This window comes from Marmota monax, unplaced genomic scaffold (assembly GCF_021218885.2).
Source record: "Marmota monax isolate L192 unplaced genomic scaffold, Marmota_monax_Labrador192_F-V1.1 WCK01_AAM20220418_F8-fsc00137, whole genome shotgun sequence".
Taxonomy (NCBI): Eukaryota; Metazoa; Chordata; class Mammalia; order Rodentia; family Sciuridae; genus Marmota; species Marmota monax.
In genome coordinates, this window is record NW_026692854.1 from 2728704 (window position 1) to 2753964 (window position 25261).

A 25261-nucleotide genomic window follows, 5' to 3' on the forward strand; every position below is an offset into this window, starting at 1 on the left:
GGTTGCTGGATCATGGATCCATATTACGGAGGAGCTATGCAATGAATGGTGTTATGGTTTAGAGATGAGGTATCCCCCAAAAAACTCATGTGTGAAACAATGAAAGACTCTCAGAGGTGAAATGATTAATAATCTAACTGTTAGATTAATCCCCTGATGAATTAACTAACTGGGCAGTACTGTAGGCAGGTAGGTGTAGCTGGATGAAGTGGGTCACTGGGGTGTGCTTTTGTGCTTTATATCTTATCTATGGTGAGCAGATCTCTCTTTACTTCCTGAATGACATGTCCTGAGCTACTTTTCTCTGTCATGCCCTTCTGCCATGATGTTCTTCCTCACCTTAGGTCCAGAGCTATGGAGTTGGTAGACCATGGACTGATTCTCTGAAACCTTGAGCCCCAAACACCTTTTCCTCCTTTGCATTATTCTTGTCAGATCTTTTAGTCACAGTGACAAAATAGCTGACTAAAGCAAATGGAATGTAGAGGCTCAGGGGAGAAGCTGTATATCAATCCAGATGAACTATTAATAATCCGTACAGTCATGCTGATGCACACAGGTGAATATCAGTTCCAGTCCAGGGCAGAGAGTGGGTGGGCATGGGGTCAGAGTGTATAGGGGAGGGGAGAAGTGAGAATGGGCCATAGTCAGAAGAAGTTTTGCAATCAGTTCTACTACTTATATTTGCCTGTGACTTTTCTCAGAGTGAATCTTCAATCTTACTGGGAGGCGTTTTCCCAAAATTTCTGTGGGCTTCCAGACAAGACTCTTTCCTATCTTTACCTCACTCCACATCCTCCCACCTAATTCATGGGTAGTTTAAGAATGCAAACTTATTCAAGCTTTAGCCTACAAATATATACCCAGAAACCTCCCTTGCAGATCTACAGGAGGTAAAAGCTTTAAACAGATTTAGTTGCAAATAAATTAAAATATATTTAATTTTCCACTGCATGATGTGGTCCAAAAGACTGTGAAGAGAGAATGAGTAGAATCCAGTCTGTTTCTCACTGTCCTCTATCCATTCATTTATTACTCAACTTCACTAAGGCTTAGACTCCTCTTTTGTGAAGTGAAGCTGAGGCTATAAATTAATAATAACTGTTTAATAATAAGGGAACAAAACTAGGGAAACAAATGATACATTGGATTGTAGGAAAAATTACAGTGAAGAAAAACAAAGATGAATGTAGGCTATTTCTCAGTTTGGTAAATTTTGAGAAATATTGTAGCTTAAATTTACATTTATTATAATGACTATTTATTATGGGTGAATCCATCATTATTCAGTGGGAGAGCAGGTTGAAAGTAAATTAACTCTTTAGCTAAATGGTTTATTTTACTGATGTTTGGTATTCTCATTAGAAACAATTAACATTCAAAGGTAAGGTTAAAAGAAAAGTCAATAAGCCTTAGGATAAATGAAAGTCAAAGCACAATCTATCATTTGCAGACTTCAAATAGAATTTTGCAGCTTAAAAACATCAGTTAAACTCTGTTAACATTGGTGATTGCTCTGAACGAAGCTTAAAGACATTTTTTTCTTCTTTATTCCCTTTGAACTTTTCCTGCAAGGAATACACATCAATTTTATAATCACAATAGTAAAAATTGTGTTGAAAATCTTAGAAAACCAGTAAGTAGGAGGTAGAAGAAGAATATAATAATCTGGTGATATTTGAGAATATTACCCAAAGGGTAAGCCATAGGCCTTTGTTGCAGGATTGTACATTGGACTTAACATAATTCAGCATACAATGAACCAAAGTGATTTGAACTTTAAAAATACACATGTATATTGGATAATGAGCTATTTTATATATGGCAACACAAATGGAAAAACAGGCTTTTAGCTTTGTTTAATAATTTATTCAAACTCACTTTCTAGATAAGTAGGAAATCTACATTTAGATATCCTGTTTCTTTTTCCAACCTGGGTATTGAATTCTAAAGCAAATTCAGTCTTACAGATGTGATTAAAGTCACCACAGAGATGGACAGCTTCTTTAGATTGTCTTAGTTTGTAAGGATTTCCTTTGGATTAGAGTTGACCAGAAAAATACTTCTGTCTCACTCCTTTGACATAATAGATATTTAGAAGCAGTCTAAGGAGGTAAATTTAAGAATTACACTTCCACAAAACAAACCCAATGAAGGTCTTTAAAGGAATCTAAAAGTTCAAAATGACTGGAAATAACAATTATTACATAAATAAATAACAATTGATTGCATTACTCTTCTCAGGAAAGAAGCAACAGAATCCTCAAAATATAGAAGATGGAATGGAATTCTAAGAATATAATAGATCGTTCTCTGTGGCTTATACTGGCATTTAAACAGGATTTTATCTAATATTCTCTGCAATACAAATACAGAAAAACAGCAAGCATCTCTTCTTCTACTCTTTGTTTTGTCTGTATATATTACTCCCCAGCACATTATTATTCAAATCATTTCATGTCAGATAGGAACTCAGGCCTTAGGATCACTGTAGCTTGGAACTATGCGCACCACAGGGATGAGAAATGTGAACAGTGCCTTAGTTTCAGACCATGAGGAGATGCTATTGGAGAAGTCAGGATATAGCTAACATGTGAATGTGCAGGCAGGAGCAAGGGAGTATAGAAACGGACATTCCATGAAAATTCAGGAAGAGTTCCTACAAGCTGATAGTAGGATCTTGCCTTAGGGCTAAACTCCCATTTGGAGGATTAAAGGGGATAGAAAAACAAAGAAATGATCTTGGTTTGAAGAAACTGGGCTGCTAAGTGAGAAATGTGACTCAATGTAATAAGATAAAATTTGACTTACAGAAAGTTATATTTAGGACAGCTCATATTTTCCCAAGGGTCCTTGGACACTTAACTCAGATGGCAGAGAGGGGTTATGCCTCTGTTTTTACAATTATAGTCATAATTGCTAAGATGTATAAAATATCTACTAAGCTCCAGATACTGTACTTTATCTTTGAATACAGATCATTTATCCCTTCTACTATCTTCCTCAATTAATGCACAAAAATTTTATTAAAAATTAAAAACATAGATTTCAACTTTTCAGCTTCCTTTCAGGTTTTGTTATTCTATATTCATCTGGTTTTCTAAAGAAATAAGATGTTCTGGGAAATTTTCAATCGTTTTGGAACTCATTACAAATACAAGTTGCATGTCAAGGCTAAGTATCTCATTAAATCCCCATTGGGTCTGTGCAAATCTTCATGAAACTCAACTACAATTGAAAGAAAATGAAGGCTGATAAGTAGACAAGAATAGGAGATTTGTACCAGTCTTTCCACAGCTCAGAACCATTTTATGTACTAGATGCCTTCATCCTTAGTTTCTTGACCTTTGCATTTTGTTTCGGTTGCAGTAGAGGTTCCAGGAAAAGACAGTTTTGAGATTTCAGCTCTCTACTGGTTTGCATTACTGTCTTCTCATGTTCTCTACACTACCATCATCATGTCCCTTTTTACTACTGTGGTGAGAATCTTCTAATATTCTTTAGTTTCTTACTCTTCTCCATTTCTCCTAGAGAAAAAAAACAACACGTATAGTACATAGCCACATATTTGGGATTTTACCAACAACTGTAAGTATTATTTCCTTTACTATGAAGATCTTAACTTTTAGGTTAACTTTGCTTACCATTAGCATTCATCCCTCATGAAACATCCCCTATTAATATCCATTCCCTATGAAAGAGTTATAGTCATACTTCTCTATTTCTGCCTTACAAGAATAAGCATCAGATAAATATTCTAATTTTGGTGGTTGGATATGTATATGCAAACCTGTAGTTATGTTGAAACAAATAATATTAAGCTTGACAATTTCAATAAAAGACATTCTAATACATAAGTACTCCAATTATTTTGTAATTAAAAGGATTCTGCAAATATCTGCACTCTTTCCTAATGTAACACACAAAATTGCATGCATAGTCTATTTTGAAATTACTGCTTTTGAAACTGAAATTAATACAATTGAGCAAAGTTCTGTTATATTCTTTTTGATGACCATATTGTAGATAAATTGATGGAACATTTTTATATGGCTTTCCTGCACTTGGGATGATTTAAGTGGCATATATGTTACATAATAACAACCTGAGCTTCGATTTAATGCAAACTGTTAAAGAAAGCTTTTATCATTTCTCATCGGATTCTCTAGATTATTACTAGTACTAAGAGTTAAAAATGACTACAATTCCCATCACTAGAGCCAAATAGATTTTTAAAATTGATTTATTTGCATATAAGTGATTCATAACTATCTCCCTGATGGGCTATTTCTATTTTTTTGCTATCCTCACTATGAGAAATAAAAATAAATCCCAATTTTATGGATTAATAAGCAGTCTACCCTTTGAATTAGTAATGAAACTCTAAAAATAAGCACTCTCTATTATAAGATATTGTGAGTCTCTTAAGCTTTAGACATACTTTTAACTGATTTGGCAAACTAACCATGCATGAGAAGTTAATTCAATCTCTAAGATGATGGGGTAGACTATAAGTTACATGGAGACTGTTTTTCTCACTGTAGTGTCTCTCTCCTAGGGACCTGTTGCTGGCACAGAGTTGGCACTTAATAAATACATACGAAGTAAAATTAAAAATCTGAACGCTAAATTATTCACATTATTTCAGAGTTTCTATTTTTATAAGGCTAACAAAAGGATTACCAACAGGAATAAACAACCAATGGCCACAGCATTTTATTGTGAAAAGGAGATTTGTTACTTCTCTGTCCTGAGATGCTCCTATAAAACCTGACAATATTTAACAACTCTAATGAAGAATGTATCAGTCAGATACAGTTGCATCAGTTAGATTGACTTAAGAGCAGAACTCATTTTACCAACAATGGAAGGGGTTTATGAAAGTATGTTAAATGGAAAAACAGTTGTTGGGAGGTTTAAAGAAACAGACTTTAGGCTGAGCTTCCTGGAAGAGTACTGATGAATTGGGCTGCTATGGAAATCTTCCCTTGAACAAGAAGCTATATCAGAAAGCTATCAAAGAGTTTGGAAAATTGGTTGTTTCTGTTGCCATTATCAGCATATACAAAAATCAGTATCTCTGTCCCTGCCTCTTTCCTAAACTAACTCAGTTGAGTAGTCAAGTCTCATAGAAATGCTTATGATTGATGGAACCTAAATTATTCAAGAATGGTAACTGCAAGGAATTCTGGGAAATACGCTTTTGGCATTCTGGCCTCAGTATTATATAAAGGTACACAATCCAGTATAAGCTGCAGAGAATGTTCAGCTCCTGGAAAATATCGCGCTCTGCTGAATTTGGTTTTCTAATTCCTTCCTAATAATTTAGAAGATCCAACAATATGGCATTAGGCATTAGACCAATACAAAGTTATTGGACATACGTAGTTCAAACAGATTCTTCATCACCTTTCAGTCACACATGAAATGGTGCAACCACGTCCCCTTAATAGAATTTCATGACATTGCTAGAAAGCCATATGTAATACCACACCACACTCTGATTAGACATTATGCACAAAGCATAATGACTAATGACATAATGACTGCTACAAAGCACAGGAAACAGTAGAATTCACTCTAGTTGAAATAGAAGTATAAATAGATCAGGAGGAAAAAAAAATGCCTTAAGAGAGAATAATGTCAGAAGATATAGAAACTTTGGTATAATGGAAACTGTAGGAGCTGACTAAGCAGGCTGGCCTTGAATAAATTATATGTTATATGACCTTGAATAAATCTCTTAACCTCTATGTACCTCAGTTTTCTCATCATTAAAATGGGGTTCTTAAAAGCATTTCACATATTTAGTTTCTTGAGAGTTAATTGGATTAGAATTATTCCTGGAGTATATTAAATACACAACAAATGTTAGGTACTATAATTAATGATACAACTAATAAATCACAGTTTTATCTAACATTTTCTCTTAGCACTGAGGACTGAGATGAGTACATAGCAAAATAAGACCCAATCATGATTCCCAAGTAACTGGGGTCTAATTTACAAGAACCAGCAATAAAGGACATTAGAAAGTATTGTGTGTAACTAGCAAATCAAGTTGTCGATGTTTTTGACAAAAGGCTTTAGGAAGACTGTCAGTGGAATTCTACTGATAGCAGAGGACCTGAGAAATAGAGACTGCCAGTATAAGACAAAGGGTAACCTAGGAGGGGATGTGGAAGACCTCAGTTGACTAATGTGCATCTTAATACCTAAAAACAAACACATCACAAGTCCTGGCACTATGTAAGACCAAGAAGAACTATGACTATAGAATAAAAGGATCAAGCTTGTAAGTTTTTGTTTTGATGTTATTTTTCTATAAACAAACAACAAGAGTAATTAAGCATCTATTCAGCTGCTTTTATTCAGCATTATATGACAAAGAAGGAACTGAATAAACACTGAAAACCAAAACTATGTCAGAGCAAGTGTTTTCCAGAAGTACATCCAAAGGAGACAGCCTACATGGTATAGTACTAAAAGTGGCCAAAAATGCGCATTGGTGGCCAGAAAGTGTGCATAAATACAAAGATGCACAACCATAGCAACCTGAGTTTGGCAGGAAGGAGTCCAATTATGTGGAATTCACATTTCTTTAAAGGTGTTAACAGAATATTCATTTTAACAAATCATTGCCATGAGAGATTTTTCAAAAGAGAATGTGTAAGTCATTTCTTCTCAAATCCTCGTAGAATTAATGAACATATGTCTTTTTATACATCCACGTGTTTCACAGAAAGGAACATTCTTTTATGATTATTTTAATAGTAACAGACGCTTTTAAAAAAATCTATAATTGCAATAAACATCAAATTCCCCAAATTTGAAAGAAACAGTATATTCAGCACGTTTATTGAACCTTCATTCCAAGCTTGTCTCTTTCCAGGTGTGGTAGGAATGCAACGTTTAAGATGAGATTATTGTTTTTAGAGATTTCTGATCTAATTGGTAAGTCACATATACAGGGACTAATATAAGATTAATCAAACTAAAGTAAATATAAGATATATCATCATAATACATGAGTAAATTTATATACAGGTATATACAAACACTTACACACATGGTTTTACAGGATAAATATTACCATTCGGAAACATGAGATCACTGAGACCTGATATAAACAAAATAATTAGTTATCTGGGATTGGAAGATATTAGGAGTTGAACAAAATCAGTAGAGATGAAGACTGGCGGAGTTCCAGGCTTGGGAAAGAGATGATAAAAATGCATTCAAAAGAATCTGTAAAGCTAACATTGCTCAAGTAGAGAATATTCAGAGGACACTAATAAAAATAGGAAAGAAAATGCAGTTTGGGGATAGATCGTAGGTCTTCGAATGCCAGGACAAGGAGTTAATGGATAAGGGAGTACCACCGCAGGGTTTCCAGCAGGATAGTGAAAGGACAAAATGAGTCTGGTTACACCAGTGGTACAATCAGAATGGAGAGGGTCAAGCTGGTGAGGATTTTATAGAAAGTCAGGCTGGGTCTAAACTAGATTGACAGTTGTAAGTAGAGAGGGCAATAACGAATTCAATGATTCTTAAAGAAAAAAGAAGGGCTTGACATTTATTAGAAAATAATTGGCATCATTGGAAAAGTGATGATAATATTTTTCATTAGTGATGCAAAAGAGAAAGGAGAGAGAGAGAAAGAGACACCAACAGATTGGACCTCTCTTCAGATTGAGCTCTGAAGGGAAAAAATATGAAAAATTATGGTCAAGATTTTTGCATCTTAAAAGAAAAAGCTGGAGTAAATATATGTTTTTATCTTCTAAATAGAATCAAACTGAGAGGAGCTTTTTGACATTATTAAGTCTGTAATTAAGGCTCTTGAAATAACACTCTGCAGAGATCCACTAATGGTGCTTTTTGTTAAAGAATTAATTGAAGAGGGGTAACTAATTACTACATGATGGTCATCTAAAATATTCACCCAATACCTACTCCAGGGATGTCCCCCTAGCACCAAGGGCTTTATAGAATGATTTCTAGTGCTGTCATTTCTAAGATTCTTCTGGATCCTTTATAGGAAAATATCAACTTACCATCAAATAATCTAAGTAAACCAGCCAATAATAAAATTTATTTAAAAAAAAAAGAAATAGAATGCAATAAAGTGCATTTTAAAGTGGGAAGATTTTGAGGCACTTTGCAATGGCAACACAAAATCTTCTGGAAGAACTTACCTCATTCCCCTGGACTGCATACCTTTGTGAGCAGTCATTAAATGAAAAATATCTATGTTTTCTCTATTTAAAAGCATTTAATTTGACACGAGAATTAACTGAAGCAAGTGGCATTATCAAATAGGTTCTCTGAATTATTTGCAAAGTGTATTCCCACACTTTAAAGGTTCACTTGTGATTACCATTCCTATAAAAAATCGGTCCTACCTGAAGCATCTTTCCAAAAGTCAACTGAAATATTAAACAAGAAGTGACCAGCACAGAAATTTCCAATTTGGATTTCTCTATTAGCTCCTGTTCACTAAAATCTATCAGAAGAGCTAAATAGTAGAAGATACACTTGCAAGAAACATTGAATGAATAATTTCTCCTTGCTGTAAATTACCTGCTATGTGGAATCTGTTCAATTTTTGCATTGTCACTGGATACTGTTAGCTCACTCTGGAAGCAGTGCCTTTTCAATTCTGATACAAATCCCTGTAAAGCAAAGAGCAGTGCCCAGCTGGGAAAGCAGGTGTAAAATGGTCCAGCTAATTACAGCCTTGTCAAGTAATGGCTGCGAGGCAACCAGTGACTGCCCTGCTAGTGAATTTTGGGTGATTCCAACCAATTGGGTTAAGAAATAACACATAAGGAGGAAAGGATATAAGTCACAGAAGGACACAGGACCAAGAGTGCAATGTTCTTTGATCTAAGGAGAGAAAGGGCAGGGATTTTTAGGAAACAGCCCATTAAAATAAACATGGAAAAAAGAAGATGGATAGCCTGTTTGAGAGCAACTTTGAGTTTATTGGCTGGAGCTACTGAGTTACAATTGACCAAAAAAAAAAGGAGATCCCAGATGTACAACACAGCTTTTCCATTCACGATCCACACGGGTGGATTTAACACACTACCCAACAATTTTTTTATGAAGCTATAACTATGAAAACCTTCTGGATTACAATCAGAAAATAAAGAATCTCTAGTATCCTGAAATATTCAACAGCAAACAAAGCTTAGCTGTCAAGGACAATGCCACATTCAAGCCCCCTCACCGATCCTGGGTCTTTTCTTTAAATGTAAGCTGTCTCTAAATCCCAAAGGGAAAGGAAAGTTATTACCAGAGTCTATAAGGCTGTTTGCTCTCCCTACTACTCTTTGCCTGGAGGCCAGGAATAGAGCATTTTTTTCAGAAGCCCTGCTCAGTGAAGTGGAGGACACAGGTCCAGATGGCAGAGTCACCTGCTTCCAGGCAATGCATAGAAGCAATTACTGTTGTTTGGCTTCTATCCAGAACAAAAATAAAGAGTTTAATATGTTGGGCCCAATAACTATATTCCACTCGATCCAGGAAGTTTTAGATACATAATATGATATTTTCAGAAAGGAGTTTCATTTTGGAATAGGATGGTAAAAATACTGTCCATACTTTCAGTAATGATTGTATCGCATCCTTATCTTGAAACCATATTATTCTTTTAGAAAGCCTCATAGCAATATTTTAGAATTTGTCTTTCTTTATATCAGTAAAGATGCCAGCAACCATTTCAACAATTTTAGCAAAAGTGACTGACCTCTAAGACAATAAAATGTAGCAAGTAGTTATGTTCACACTTGGAAAATGGGTAATTTCAACTAAGGCCAGAATTACTTGAGAATAATTCAACATCTGTCTAACTATAATTCCTGTCTTACTAAGTTAATTAACAATATGCGAACTAAAGTGTTCTTAACAGAGAATTATTATTTCTATTAAACTCATGAACACAAATTGCTTGCTTCCTAGAGGATATGTAATTCTCTCCCCACAATTAATTTTGGGATTTCTTTTTAAATAATGATGAAAAGAGAACCTCTCCTGAATTGTTCCAAAAATATTTAAAGTCATATATAAAAATATGCACAAGATGAAAAATAAAGAAAAAAAAAGAATGGATAAAGAAATTGAGAAAGATGGCAGGTAGTATCTGGTGATTCATATTTTGCTCCTCTCCCAGTTCCCAATTCTGCATTCTTTCTCTATTCTATGACATTCCTTCACAACAACAAAAACCACCAAAAGAAGTTCACTAAAGCATGTTTGTACCTACTGATCCCAGAAATTGTGTGTCTATGAGAGATATAGGACATGCCACCCTAAACATTAGCCAACTACATTCCAATATTCTCATCGACATGAAAGACTCTTCAGGCTCAATTCACCAACATTAAGAATAAAATATGGACTCTATTTTAACTGGTAAAGTCTTAACAATGAAATTTCTTTACTCAGTTAATTTCAAGACAGTGCTTTGAAGAGATGTAAAGGACTAGCCTAAAGTATTTTAGTAAAAATCCTTTCTTCTTCTTTTTCTTTCTTGTTTAAATTGCAATCTCTGTTGATAACAACATCTGCTCCCAAGAGTCAAGCATGTATTTAGTTCTTCAACAAATGACTAGGATGCACCAGACACTCTGCTGGTTTCCCTACTGTCGCCCCTTCCATAGGGAAGCAACCAACTAACTATGAATTGTCTGTGCTTCCTCTGGTTTTTCCACTAACTCAATTCACTCTTTGGACTACCCATTTTAATGACCAGTGCAGAAAAGGAGAGACAAGGATACCTGGTCATAAAGCAGAAGCTGAAGCAAAGGAAAGTTTAGAGGCCATTCGGGGCAGCGAGAAGGTAGAAATGAGCATGTCTTGCTTATTATTATTTGCATGGGGAAGTCATAAAAAGAGTGCTATCAAGATCCATTTCCAGATTTCTACTTTGAGCAACTCAGCACCATGATGCCATTGACTAAACAGCCACCAGGGATAGCGCATGTGACCTTGATCTTCCTTCTAATGTGACATTTGACCTGCATTAAAACATTTACCCTAGAAATCCTCAGAATATGGCATGTAAGTTGTACCGGTTGGAAGAGCAAAATGAAGCGGAGGAACAGATTGTCATTTTGGTGGTTAGATCATGGTGAAAGTGTGACAGCATGTGAAATGAAAGCCGGAAAGTGAATGGAGAAGACCAAGAGGCCAAGACTGGAAGCCTGTGGCACATCAACACCTCAAAGGACAGACAACGGAACAGGAGCACAATTTCCAAGGGGTTGGAGATAAAGAACAAGAGAGATCTGTCTTAGCCTATCTTCCCCCCAAAACCAAAGACAAATGCAATGACTTGATGCAAGTAGTTTATTTTGTGAAGTGATTTCAAAGAAAAGAATTGGAGGACCAGGAAGATTAGAATAAGGAAGGAGGGAAAGTCGATGAAAGGTATCTTCTTAAGCTTACCACCATTATAGCCAACAGGAACTCAGTCCGGCTGGGAATCTCTGAGGAGTCAGGCATGCAGAATGCACCTCAAAATGATCTACCCTTAGGACAGGAAGGGGGAGGATTTATCCATATGCTTCTGTCCTCACTGCATAAGATGTGCCCATTAATTGTTAACTCCCTTGAACTTCCAGATTTATGGTTATTTAAGAATATTGTAATCTGGATCTGGAATATTTCACAAAGGCTCATGTGTTGAGAGTTTGGTCCCCAAAACCACAGTGTTCAGAAGTGAGACTATGGGAAAGTGATTGCATCATGCAACTTCTAACCTTATTAGTAGATTAATCCATTCATGGATTCGTGGCTGAACAGACTCTTGGGAAGTGGTAGAAACTACAGGAATTGTGATCTAGAAAGCAGTCAGTCCTGGGGGTGGGGGAAGGTGCCCTGGGGAACTACAACTTGTCTCCAGCCTCTTTTTCTCCTTTTCTGCTTCTTGACTGCCACAAAGTGAGTGGCTTTCCTCTACCACACCCTGCCTGCCACATGTTCTGCCTCACTACAGGCCCAGGGAATCAACAGATGCAACCAACCATGGATTAAAACTTCTAAAACCATGAGCCAACATAAATCTTTTCCTTCGAGTTGTTTTTCTAAAATATTTTGTCAGAGGAACAAAAACCCAACTAATACAAAGAATGACTGAAATGAGACCCATAGCTATCTCTTGTGGGGGTAGGAAAGAAGCCTAGGGATAGAAACTGAAGTATGAAGGGAGATGCTTCAGCTGGGTGGACAGTAATGCTGAGATGACAGAGGGGCCAAGACGACAAGAGGCAGGGCACATAAAGATTTCCTGTGATGTGTTCTCTGACGGGGCCCCATCCATCCCACGCACTTCAGTTTAGCACCTAGCTATAAACTCCAAACTCATATTCAACATCCAGAGGTGAGTGCAATAAGCTACAGTCTCAGCTGATGTCCTATGATCCTTTCTTTTACCATGCCTTCTAGATTTCTCACACCAGTCAGCACTTACATGGATTTTCCTTGCTTGCTTGTGGATGAGCTACCCTCATCCAGGAGGAGATGGGGCCCACAGCTATTCACCCCACATTATGTTATGGTTGCTGCACTTGGTCATTTACGCTTGTCACAGGGTAGGAGTTTAGATATACCTTTGCCACTACACAACTGGCTAGAATTCTCAAGGGATGGAGCCAGAACACGATCTCAGATTTTGTTTTCTGTGGTAAAAGTTAGTTGTCAGCATGGCCACAGTAAGGTCAATATTAGTGAGAGGCAGCCCAGTGAGTTAGGCCCACTCTGAACCTTTGCCCCGCATGGTAGGGAAGTCTGAGTCCAATCAATGAAAAGAAATCACCCTGGAATTTAGCAGGAAAAGTTAAATGTAAAGAATTTCTAACTTTGTGTGGATAATGGAATAATGAGGGGTTGGCTAGGAAGAAATAAAGAGAACCTTAAAGAAGGTAGGAACAGTAGACGTAAGGAATAGCCCATATCTTTAGGGCTAAGACAGAGATCCAAAGAAGAGGCCTCCCAACCTCAGGGTTGAGGTGAGAACCTTATTGACAATGACAGTCTGTGCTATCATGCTGGCAGAACTTGCTGGAAATCTGCCCTCTGGAACTTTCCAGAAACCTGCTCTCTGGGGGAAGTCCTTCATGAAGAAGTGTACCCTGAAGGCACTGGGCTGTAAACCCACCAGAGGGAGGGAAAGCTGCTGGCTGATGCTGACAACATGGCACTGCCAGAGCCACCCCGGGAAATCCAGCAAGATACAGGAGCCTGAGGAGCAAGAACAATGTAACCAAGGACACTGTCACACTATCTCCTCCTGTGATGTCCCCGCCACCCCTCCACTGACAGAGCTTAGCATTGTCCCGACTGACAAAGGGAAAATATTTAACGGGGACCACATCTATTTTGACAAAGCAAAAAGGGTGAATTTGGAGCTGAGAGGAAAAGGATAGTCAACATACACAGCCGCACTGCATTCATAAGCACTGAGAGGAATCAGTGAAACTCGAGTTATTGCCATAGGACTCTGGGCCACGAGATTCTGAAACTTACCTGTGCATCCCAGGCTTCCTGAGGCCCATTTCTAAAGAAAATGCCTCCGTCGTCATGTGACAGATTGCTACTGCAGTTGTCCAACATGAATTGCTACATATAATTCAGCTCAAGGTAGTGTGTCCAATCTCATAGTCCTGTAGTTACCTTGGTGAGGCACTGAGTTGTCCCTGATCCCAATGACAAACCAGGAACTGCTTTCCATACATGAGATGTTCTTTGCAGCATAGAGCACTCCCTGCTCCAAAACCTGGGGTCTGTACCAGAGCTCTTCTGTACATACTAATGTTTTTCCCACCATTAGGGCCTCTAGCACCACAAGACATTCTGGGTCACATGGCCTGTGGCAAGAGCTGGTTACTGAAGCAACTTTTGGAGTAAAAGCGAGCTGAGATGAGGTGATGCACAAAACACACCAGTCCAGACAGAAAGGGAAGTAAGGAATGGGATTGCAGAAAGAAAAGTATTCAGTGCTTTGCAAGAGCCAGAGACCAAATGTCAAATACTACTTCAAATTAAAAAAAAAAAAAAAAGAGGGGAGGGGAGGGGGGATAGTAAAAAAATGGGGTAGAGAGAGAAGATGGGAGGGGATTGAAGGGGATGGGGATAGTAGAGGATAGGAAAGGCAGCAGAATACAACAGACACTAGTATGGCAGTATGTAAAAACGTGGATGTGTAACCGATGTGATTCTGCAATCTGTATACAGGGTAAAAATGGGAGTTCATAACCCACTTGAATCAAATGTATGAAATATGATATGTCAAGAGCTATGTAATGTTTTGAACAACTAATAATAATAAAAAACAAACAAATAAAACCTCCACAGAGCCATGTGAAAAAAAGACTTATTTTGCATAATGTGGGATGACAAAAGTATGTATTAAATTAAATAGCAAAGACATTTTAAGTGCCCTTGATAGAAACACATCAGGTTGGTGATGCAGGCAGAGCACAGATTGGTGGGAACTGAACTGAGCAGAGCTCTCCTTATTTGGACCTCAGCACAGGGTGGACTGGTGGGCCATAGGCGGCTCACGTTATTTATCCTCTCAGCACTTTGGAATACCCGGGGGGAGGCCTGGCATAGTTGGATCCTCTGGGACAGCCCATAGCCACTGACAGCTTTAAGCCATTTATCATCTTCTCTGTATGCCATGATACTGGCGCGGAGGGGGGAGAATGTGAAACTCTGAGAGGTAGAAACCAAATAAAGTGTACCTGGGAAAATTTTTTTAAGGTTAGCCAAGATGAAGAGAACAAACAACTATAGTTGGCAGGAACTCAGTATTTAAAGGGAAGGAAGGTTGTTTGCATATTTACTATGGAGATATTTCTTTGTATGTCTATATACTTAAAAAAAAGAAAAGAAATAGCTACTAGGAAAGTAGAAATGAAAAATCCAGGGACAAGATCAGATATAGGGGAAATTCTTTTGGATTCTATCCAGTACACTGGTAGGTTATCCTCACCTGCAATGAAGGATTCCTATACAAGTGGAAGTTTTCCAAATATTTCAGAACCCACATTTTGAATTTGAATTGCAGCATTCTTCATGTAGCATCCCAACAAGTTTTCCTAAATATAATTTGACTAGGACTCAATAAGAGTCTCTCAGGTTTTTTTTTTTGTTGTAATTGTTTGTTTTGTTTTGCTTTTTTTTTTTGAGCCACAGTCTCCATATGTTGTCCAGGATGGAGTTGGAGTCCTGGGCTCAAATGATCCTCCTGCCTCAGCCTCCCAAGTAACTGGGTCTACAGGCATGTACCACTGTGTCCAGCTAAAATCTGTTTTTAAACTGTTCCTTGGATGTTAATCAGAAGTTCATGGGAATAGAATTTAGGGTGTAGGCCACTAATTGAACATTCAGCCTGATAAAGTCTAAAACAGTTCATACAAGCTCCAACAATATCCAGAAAAGACAAAAGGTTTAAAAATTATTTGCAGCCATATGTTAAAGAGGTAAAATCATGTTAACACCATATATAATTTTGGTCCACTAAAAATAATCTGCTGTAACTAACCTCAGCTGACATTCCCTTGTGATTGGATATATGTATAATAATCTATATAGTAATATGTATTAATATGTATATAAAAAATATATATATATTAATATAAATGTATATTACTTAAAATGACCTTGCTGTTTCTATCATAACATCGACCTTACTTGGCTTGATTTTCTGAACTGATTGAATAATTGAGGGCTAATAGGCCAAAATATTATTATATTGTATACTTGTCTTTTTTTTTTTATTGTGGCTACATTTGCTTCTAAATAAACCATTATTCAGAAGTATTTTTATTAAAAAAAATCTATGAACTAATAGCACTGCAAATGTCTTACAAAGGCTTTCTCTGCATAATTTTTTAGAATTTTTAAAAAATCAGTATGCATTAGTATTTTATTAGCCAGAATAGATTATATATACAAATAATATACAATTATAATAACATATTAATGATGTTAGTTATTAATATATGATGTAATCCAATATTCGTATATCAGTAAAATAACATTCATTTTAAAGTAATAATAGACTGAATATATGTGTATTTATATATTATCCAATTATGTATGTATGTATCATGTCTAATTGCAAGCTTTTATATTCAAATAGGAGAAAGTTATAAAAATGGGACAATTTCCCATTTGGCATTTTAGTCATATTCTGCCTTCATTATCTCTCTTGATAGGTTCTGTCTTTAATCTCATTCTGTTGATTCTATTTTTTCTGTTTTGCAAGCTGATGCTTTATTTGATCCTGGAAAACGCATCTTTTCTTGTTTGTTTGTATGTCTTAGAATTAACGTCTGTATACTGTGCAGAGCTCATGAGAATTCCTCACTCTTTGCTAGATTAGATGCACACTAGTCTCTATCCCCCGGGCAGCTCTGCTGGAATCAGGTTACCATAATATAATAAATACAACGTACTTGTAAATATACAAAACAATGTAAGCAATATGACAGCCACGGTGAAATCCTACTGTAAAAACAATTTACAAAAATAATCAAAGAAAAATGAAGTTAATTTAGAAGCAGAGATAGGCATTAGAGGAAGACCGAGTTGCATGGAGTGGGGATAGAATGACAGGGAGATGGAGGAACATAGCCACAACCTCATTCACAGGGAACAAATCAGCCAGAAAGATACCATCTTAGGACTGAAAGAGATTATTTGGTCTGGATTCTCACTGATGACAGAATGTAGGCGTGAAGGAAGAAGAGTTGCATTGCTTTTAATATCAAAGAAGCTGATTTCATAGTGATTTTATTTTTAATTTGCAAGGATCTGTGCAATTTTAAATATACAAAGTAACTATTTAAAATAAGTTTTTTTTTATAAAACGTTTTCTATTTATTTTAATTTTTAATTTATAATTGAAAAATTATAATAGTACTTTTGTATGGGAAATGAAGTGATGTTATGATTTATGAATACAATGCAGAATAATGAAATCAAGTTAACATCTTTATCACCCCATTTACTAATCATGATAGTAATGAGAACATTTGAAGTGTACATTATTAACTATGTTAACCATACTGGGTAATATCTCTCAAAAATAAAAGAAAGAAAGAAAAAGTAAAAGAAAGAAAAATCCACAAATTCCTCCTATTCAATTGAGACTCTGTTCCCTTTTACCATCTTCTCATAACCTCACCTCCCACTCCCACCAATACCTGGTAGCTATCTTTCTACTTTCTGCTTCATTTAATTCAGATGTTCTAGATCCCAGTTGTTTCAAGGAACATGTAGTATTTGTGCCTGGCTTATTTCTATCAGCATAATGTCCTTCATGCTTATCTATGTTGTTGCAATTGACAAATCTTTCTTTTTAAAGGCTATATAATATTCCACCGTGTATGTATACAATATTGTTTATCTATTCATCTGTTGATGCATTTCAAAACCACAGAAACATTGTAACATCACAATGCCACATAAGCAGCAGTTCTATATCCTTGTAAAGTTGCTGTACCTGTTGTAAATGACTATCTAATCCAGGATTATTTAATATTATAAACCTTTAAAGACAAATTATTGACATTCATATTTCATTCTATTGATAATGCTTCTCCCTTTCATAAAGTCCTCTTCTTTTTATTTGCATTCATATGTCAATTTGTCCCTTCAAGCATACAGGCCATGAAAGACCAAGGAATGTTTTGCAGCTGGGGAAAAACATTTTTTCAAGCCCTGGTATTTTCTCCACTCTCCAAACCAATTCCCCAAGAAAATGGTGTTTCCGCTTTAGAGGTGCATTTCTGGCTCCATCATCCTTGGGGCATTTTGCTTTTTTCAAATCATAGTATTTATATTTGCATTCAGATTAATAGTGCTTTTATGGTTTTTCACCCAAACTCATGCTTTACATCGAGAACTTCAGGACTTTCTCTGGGATGTTCCTGCTGTAAAGAACATCTGTGTCCCACCTCCAGAGACTGAATAATATTGGAAAATTTAAATAAAAATTTTCATTTTTTTTCCTAATACTGTGTTTTCCAATCTCCAGATCTCAGTTATGGACAGAGTAGATATGATTTTGGCAAAAGGGTAGAACAGATAATTAAAGACAGAGGGAAGGCAGAGTGGAACCCTACTGGTAGAGACTATAGAAAAAAATATTAATAATAGCAACAACAATGAAACCTACCTCAGAGAGTTTGGTAGTGAGATATACATGATGATTTATGCTAAATTCTTTACATAATATGCATTTGATTTATGATAACAAGTATTATTTTCTCATTGTACGGATAGTATGGAAATGTTCATATTTATGCTCATGTATATTTGTACCTAATGGATTGTAATTAAATAAATTAATATATACACACTGGTAAACCTTTCTTGAGCAAAAGCACAACTAAACATTCTCATGTTTTGAATATAGAATAATTATTTCAAATAAAAATTAGTTCTAGGTGTAAAGTGTTAACTATGTTATGATAGGACCCAAGTTTTAAGATTATGTTAGTGATGAGACTCTAGATGACACAACTGGTGATAATTTATTGATCATAAATATAAAATATTAGTCTTTAAATTTTATCTGTCATTTTAAATTGTGTCAGCCAAGGTCTGCATGCTATTAAATCCATAACACTTAAAAATATTTCCTCATTAGTGACACTGCTGTAATTATTGCTTTCATTCAGGATCCTATATTAATAAATGTTATATAAAGTTCAATATCTGTTGCTGCTCATTATTTTTTGTCATGTGGAGGTGAGCAACATGATGTATTGAAACATGAGGATCAGAGCTCAGATAACTAAAGGTAAAAGCCGCACCTTAGGACAATGGAAAAATAAGGACAGTTCTTACTATGAGTTTATTTTATATAAGATCCAAATTGATTTAAGTACACATACATACATATGCTTTACATTATTTATTATTATTAATAGGCATAAAAAGGAGTGTTAAGAGCATTATTTCCTAAAGATATAATACATAAGCTTTGTCCTCTAAAATCTTAGCTATGAAGAAGGAAAGAATATTTTAAGACAAATAATTTTCTTCTGTAACTTTCTTTTTTGTTGTTTCCTAAATCGTTAGTATAGCAATCTTGCTGAATCTTGAGATTACAAATCTTTAAGTTTTGATTCTGTTAAGTTTTCCTTTGCAAAAAATAACAATATTTTAAGTTTCTCCAAGGGCAGGAAACCAGTCTAATAACTTTCTTCTCCTAAACACACAATAAATGTCACTCTAAGAAATCAGCATACATATTGGAATGTTGTCATTGTTATTTTAATGAAATCACTCTTTTTCACTTAAAAATAACGAATCTTTTATAAAGACATAGTAAGTTCGTAACAGATCTTCTTGTTACTATAAATATAGCCAATTATTTATAAATTATATTTTGCATACCATGACTGATATCTCCTTCATTTGTTAATACTTCTCCAAAAGCTTATATAATTATAAATATTGACTACAATATAAAAGTTGGCAACTTCATTCATACAGAAACATCAGAATTAAGTGAAAATCTCATGACCTTACTACAAAGTTTACAGAAGCATTCTTACACCTACCTGGTTTTACATTTCTTACCTATGAAAAATACCAGTTCAAATCAGAGGAAACAGTGCCCCTATGTTCTCCACCAAAGGGAGAAAGAGGATCGAACTGAAAGACGTCCACTGAAGACAGAGCTTTTTCCCAATAGGAGTTCTTCTGTTTTGGTGAGTATTCCTCAGTATCAATCAAGCCTTTTTTGTTTGTTTGTTTATAAAATAAGTAACAGCTCTAAAGTAGTGGTGGGAATTGTATAAGCCCTTTTCATGTATTTTAAAACTGATATATATATATATATATATATATATATATATAAAACAATCGCAGAAGACTTTTTAAAGAATTTTTCCCATAGACTCTCCATCACAGTGATTTTTAGCGTTGTGTAATAACATGTTCTCACATAGCATTTTAAACCTATCAGAAGGCAATATGTTTATTAGAAAAATACTTTCACAGGGTTCTGAAACAAGGTTCAAATATAAGAGTTAAAGAAGAGAAGGTTTTAGTCTAGACCTGCAGTGCAGTTTTATGGCTTACATTAGGTACTCAATAAACATTATGATAAGCTACTTTATGAATCACACTTACAAGACAATACAAAAGAGGCTGGTGTTTCTGCTGGTGAACTAGAACTTGCATTACAGCCATACAGCTCAACCTTTGCATAAACACCTTGATTATTTAGAATTTAATATAGTAAGTAGATTTTACAGCATTGATTTTGAGATTCATATACCTGACTGCAGACTAGTATTCCTCAACTGATATATGGAACTGTTTGTAGACTACAGATCATGTGTATTATATGCGCTGCATAAAAGAAATGCATTTATGTTTATATACCGAATTTTCTTTATCTTCTCATCTGTTGTCATGCACCTGGGCTGGTTTTATAACTTGGTTACTGTGAATTGCACTGCTATAAACTTTGATGTGCCTGTATTACTACAGTATGGTGATTTTAGTTCTTTAGAATAAATACCAAGGATATTTATGGTATCATTGGATTATATGGTGGTTCAATGGAATTTTACTCAACCATAAAGAAGAATGAAATTATGTCATTTGCCAGTAAATGGATGGAACTGGAGACCATCATGCTAAGTGAAATAAGCCAGAGTCAAAAAGCCAACAGTCAAATATTTTCTCCCATATGCAGAAGTGAATCAGAAAAAAAAAAAAAAGAGGATCCCATGAAAATAGAAGGGAAATCAGCAGAGTAGAGGAAGAGGTTTGAGGGTCAGGGGGAGGGAGGAGGGAGAGTAAAAGGAAAGAATTTCAAATAAAATTGACCATATTATGCTATGTACATATATGAATATACCACAGTGACTTACACCTTTATGTATATTTATAATGCACTAATTTTGAAAAAACTATAAATAAGTAAAAAGAAGACCAGTCAAGTAGAGGAAGGGGAACAGGGGAACAAGAAAGTACGGGGACTGAAGTGGAGCAAATTATATTTCATGCATGTAGATTGTATCAAAATATAACCAAATACTACACATAAATATAATGCACTAATAAAAACAAAAGAGTTATGCATTTGAAAGTACAAAACAAGTTAGATGAATATATTTGGAATGCCTGACTGTAGGATCATACATATATGTATCCCTGCTCAGCTTCTTTTCTTTAAAACATAATCTTCCAATTACTTCTTGCATACTAATGAGAAAATGAGGTAAAAGGAAATAATTATTAATTTAACTCAAGTTTGTGGACATGAACTCATAAAGTTAAAAGAGAAAAACTATAAAATTAATTGACTAGTGGAGCAGGAGTACTTACGATAAAACAAAAAACAACAACAAAAAAAAACAAAACAACTTTGCATTTGGGGGCCAGGGTTGTGGCTCAGTGGTAGAATGCTTGCTTAGCATGTGTGAGGCACTAGGTTCTATCCCTGGGACCATATAAAAATAAACAAATAAAATAATTAAAGGTATTGTGTAAGAAAAAAAAAGTTTGCATTTGTATGAGAAGTGAAAATATGAACAGTGTCTTTTAACATTTTAACATGATTAGTTAAAATTACATTTTCACCTGGTTAGTGCAAGAAATATATTTATAAGTCAATAAAATTTTTCATACCTAAAAACGTCATGGGTTCATGGTTACCTTTTAGGCTATGATTGTCAATCATTAAAAAAAAGTTGCTGGGTGCAATAGTGCACACCTGTAACCCCAGCGGCTTGAGAGGCTGAGACAGGAGGATCTCAAGTTCAAAGCCAGCCTCAGCAAAAGTGAGCTGAGCTAAGCAACCCAGTGAGACCATATCTCTAAATAAAATAAAATAGGGCTGGACATGTGGCTCAGTGGTTGTGTGCCTCTAAGTTCCATCCCTAGTACTTCCCCTGCCAAAAATACATGTTATTATAGTTATTCTCAATTCACACACAAAAAAATTTTGTATTTAATGGCCTGGAGAAATATGTAATGTAATATGTAATTATGGTCCTTCTGAAAGACCTTATTACACAACATGGCTAAATATCTTCTCTATCACAACTGGAATAGGTATATGATTTTTCCTTATCTCACAGCTAATCAGAAAAACCTACTTTTGGCTTTTTGCAACAGATACCAAGTTGATAGACTGATTCACGTATATTTTCAGTTCCTTGTATATACTTCTCAAAAACTGTTTTCCAAGTAAAATTGAAGTGGTACAATTTTTAAAATGTAAAGCAGAATTGTGAGAACAAGGATCAAAACATAACAGTCAACAGATGAAAGAAGGTGCTTATTTGGAAATCTAGGCTAAAATATTGTCTCCATTTGACCACTGAATTCAATTCCAAAGAAAAAAAGAAATTAATTTCAAAAAAGAAAGACTGATTCCTCAGAAGAAGCCACTTATTCTCAGCATTATAGTACAAGTAAATTTTTCTGTATTAGAACTGATAAGTACATTTGTAGGATCTATTATGTGTTTGTTAATCAATTACTGTGTGCAAAGCATATCTCAGAACTTGCAAGAAGTAGGTAAAATAATCTAGATTAGGGTTGCCAAACTTTTTCTGTACTGAGAAAAAATTATTAATATTTTCAGTTTTGTGAGTTACTCGATTCCTCTGTTTTCATGCAAAGAGAACCATAGAAAGTATGCAAACAAATGGCACTAGCTGTTAAAAGGGAATTCTTATTTACAAATTCCTGCAGTGACTGGGTTGGCTCCCATGCCATAGTTTGTTTGCTCTTGATCTAAATAAACAAGATATTCAACCTCAAAGTGCTATAAACAAAAGGTGTTTTTCTGCCTCCAACTTACTTTCAAAGTGTATTGGCCATGTGGGCCCCATGAAAATCCTGTAATTTCATACTGGGTTGAGAGTTTTGTCAAGAGAAGTGCAATTGAAGGGTTCTTCAAAAACAGCCTTCGAATCCCCAGCGGTCTTTGGTGATTTTTAATTTCCTGATGTAAGCATGGACATAAAATTTTCAGTGGAATTTCTTTTTCACCTGATGTAACTCTGGAAAGAATGAAAAGCTTCCTGATGTTTTCCCACATAACCACTTTATTTCTTATCATTATTCAGCTAATACTTACTTGAGTACCTACAGTGAGCCAAAAATTATACCAAAAACATTTTTTTTCAATTGTGTGACCCAATAATATGCTGCCTTCAAGTGACTCATCTCATAGGAAAAGACATCTACAGAGTGAAGGTGAAAGGTTGAGAAAAAAACATACTACTCATATGGACTGTGGAAACAAGCAGGGGTTTCCATCCTCATATCAAACAAAGTAGACATCAAACCAATGATAATCAAAAGGATAAAGAAGGACATTTCATACTCCTTAGGGGAACCATACATCAACAAGACATAACAATTTTAAATATATTTGCCCCAAACAATGGAGCATCTATATTGATCAAACAAACTCTTCTCAATTTCAAGAGTCAAATAGAACATGAACACAATAATTCTGGGTGACTTTAAAATACCTCTTTCACCACTGGATAGATATTCCAAACAAAAGCTGAACAAAGAAACTATAGAACTCAATAATACAATCAATAATTTAGACTTAACAGACATATACAGAATATTTCATCCATCAATGAGTGTATACACGTTCTTCTCGGCAACACATGAATCCTTCTTTAAAATAGACGATATATTATGCCACAAAGCAACTCTTAGCAAATACAAAAAAGTAGAGATACTACCCTGACTTCTATCAGATCCTAATGGAATGAAATTAGAAATAAATAATAAAATAAAAAATAGAAGCTACTCCAACTCCTGGAGACTAAATAATATGCTGTTGAATGAACAATGACTGCAGAAGACATCAGAGAGGAGATTAAAAAAAAAACTTCACATATTTATGTTCAAAATTCTTAGCATACAACCAAGGCAAATAATCCTGGGCTCTTAATTACTGTTGCTTTGTGTGAACTCTCAATTCACAGATGAGAACACTATGTCCCTGAAAATTGTAGCAATTTGTTCTACTTAAGATACAATAGTTTCCCCTTACCTGTGGGGGGGAATTGTTTCAAGTTTTCCTTCAGTGGAAACTATAGATAATATCAAGCCCTATATTTACTAAGGTTTTTTTCCCATCCATGTGTATCTATGATAAAACTTAATTTGTAAGGTAGACACAGTAAGAAATTAAAAATAAAAACTAATCATAAAAAGAAAAATCAAAACAATATACTGACACTATGACAGTCCTTCTGATAACCAAGATGACTACTAAGTGACTAAAAATTGGCTGTCATACACAGCATAGCTAATGGGACAGAGCTAGATGGGATGAGATTTTATCATGCTGCTCAGAACAGGTGCAATTGGAAACCTGTGTCATTTATTTTTGGAATTTTCTATTTAATATCTTCACACCAGAGTTGACCAAGAGTAACTTAAGTTGCAGAAAGAAAAACTGCAGATGAGGGTAAACTGTTGTCATGCCGAGAATTAAAATTTTTACAAATATGTCAGTTTGAAATAATATTCAACTAAAAGTTATGGTCAATGAAAACTCTTCAAAATTGACTTACCCTCTGTATCATCTTTGATTTCAGTCAGTATTTTACATAGATGGTGGTTATAGTAGATGTTAACCAAATAGACTCCACAGAGGAGTATGGAATTCTGAAATACTTGTCTGCTTCTTTTTAGATAACTGGAGGGTTTCAGCCTGAACAAGTTTACTGTACAAATATGGTAGGAATACAAATGACTACTTTGGTTGTTATTTCTCAGAGAAAGCCTCAGGCAATGTCAAAGATTATCCCTCTGCACTGGAGGCATCTGTGTCTTCCAGAAGTAGAAGAAATCAGTTGAGAGAGGGCTGGCACAATTGGAAGTGATATGGTGGTCAGTTAAAAGGACTTCACACTGTAAGAAGTGGAAGTCTCATAACCTGAATGGGCACACAGCAGTGACCTTATTTGAGATTCAGAAGTGTCAGATAGAGTTATAGCTCAGCCCATGTTGACAACCAATGATGAGAAGTTCCCTTCTTACAAATGCTGTGGCATCATATTCACCTACAAGAACTAAGATGCCTCCTAGCGGTGAGACACGCATGGAGGAATCCCAAATTAACCAACCGTGACCCTGAAATGACTGAAAATACCTGGAATTCATCAGACATAGTGAGCTTATTCACTTTCAGGAGAAAAAAAAATGAGAATCTGAGATATTTATTTAGTCACAAAAA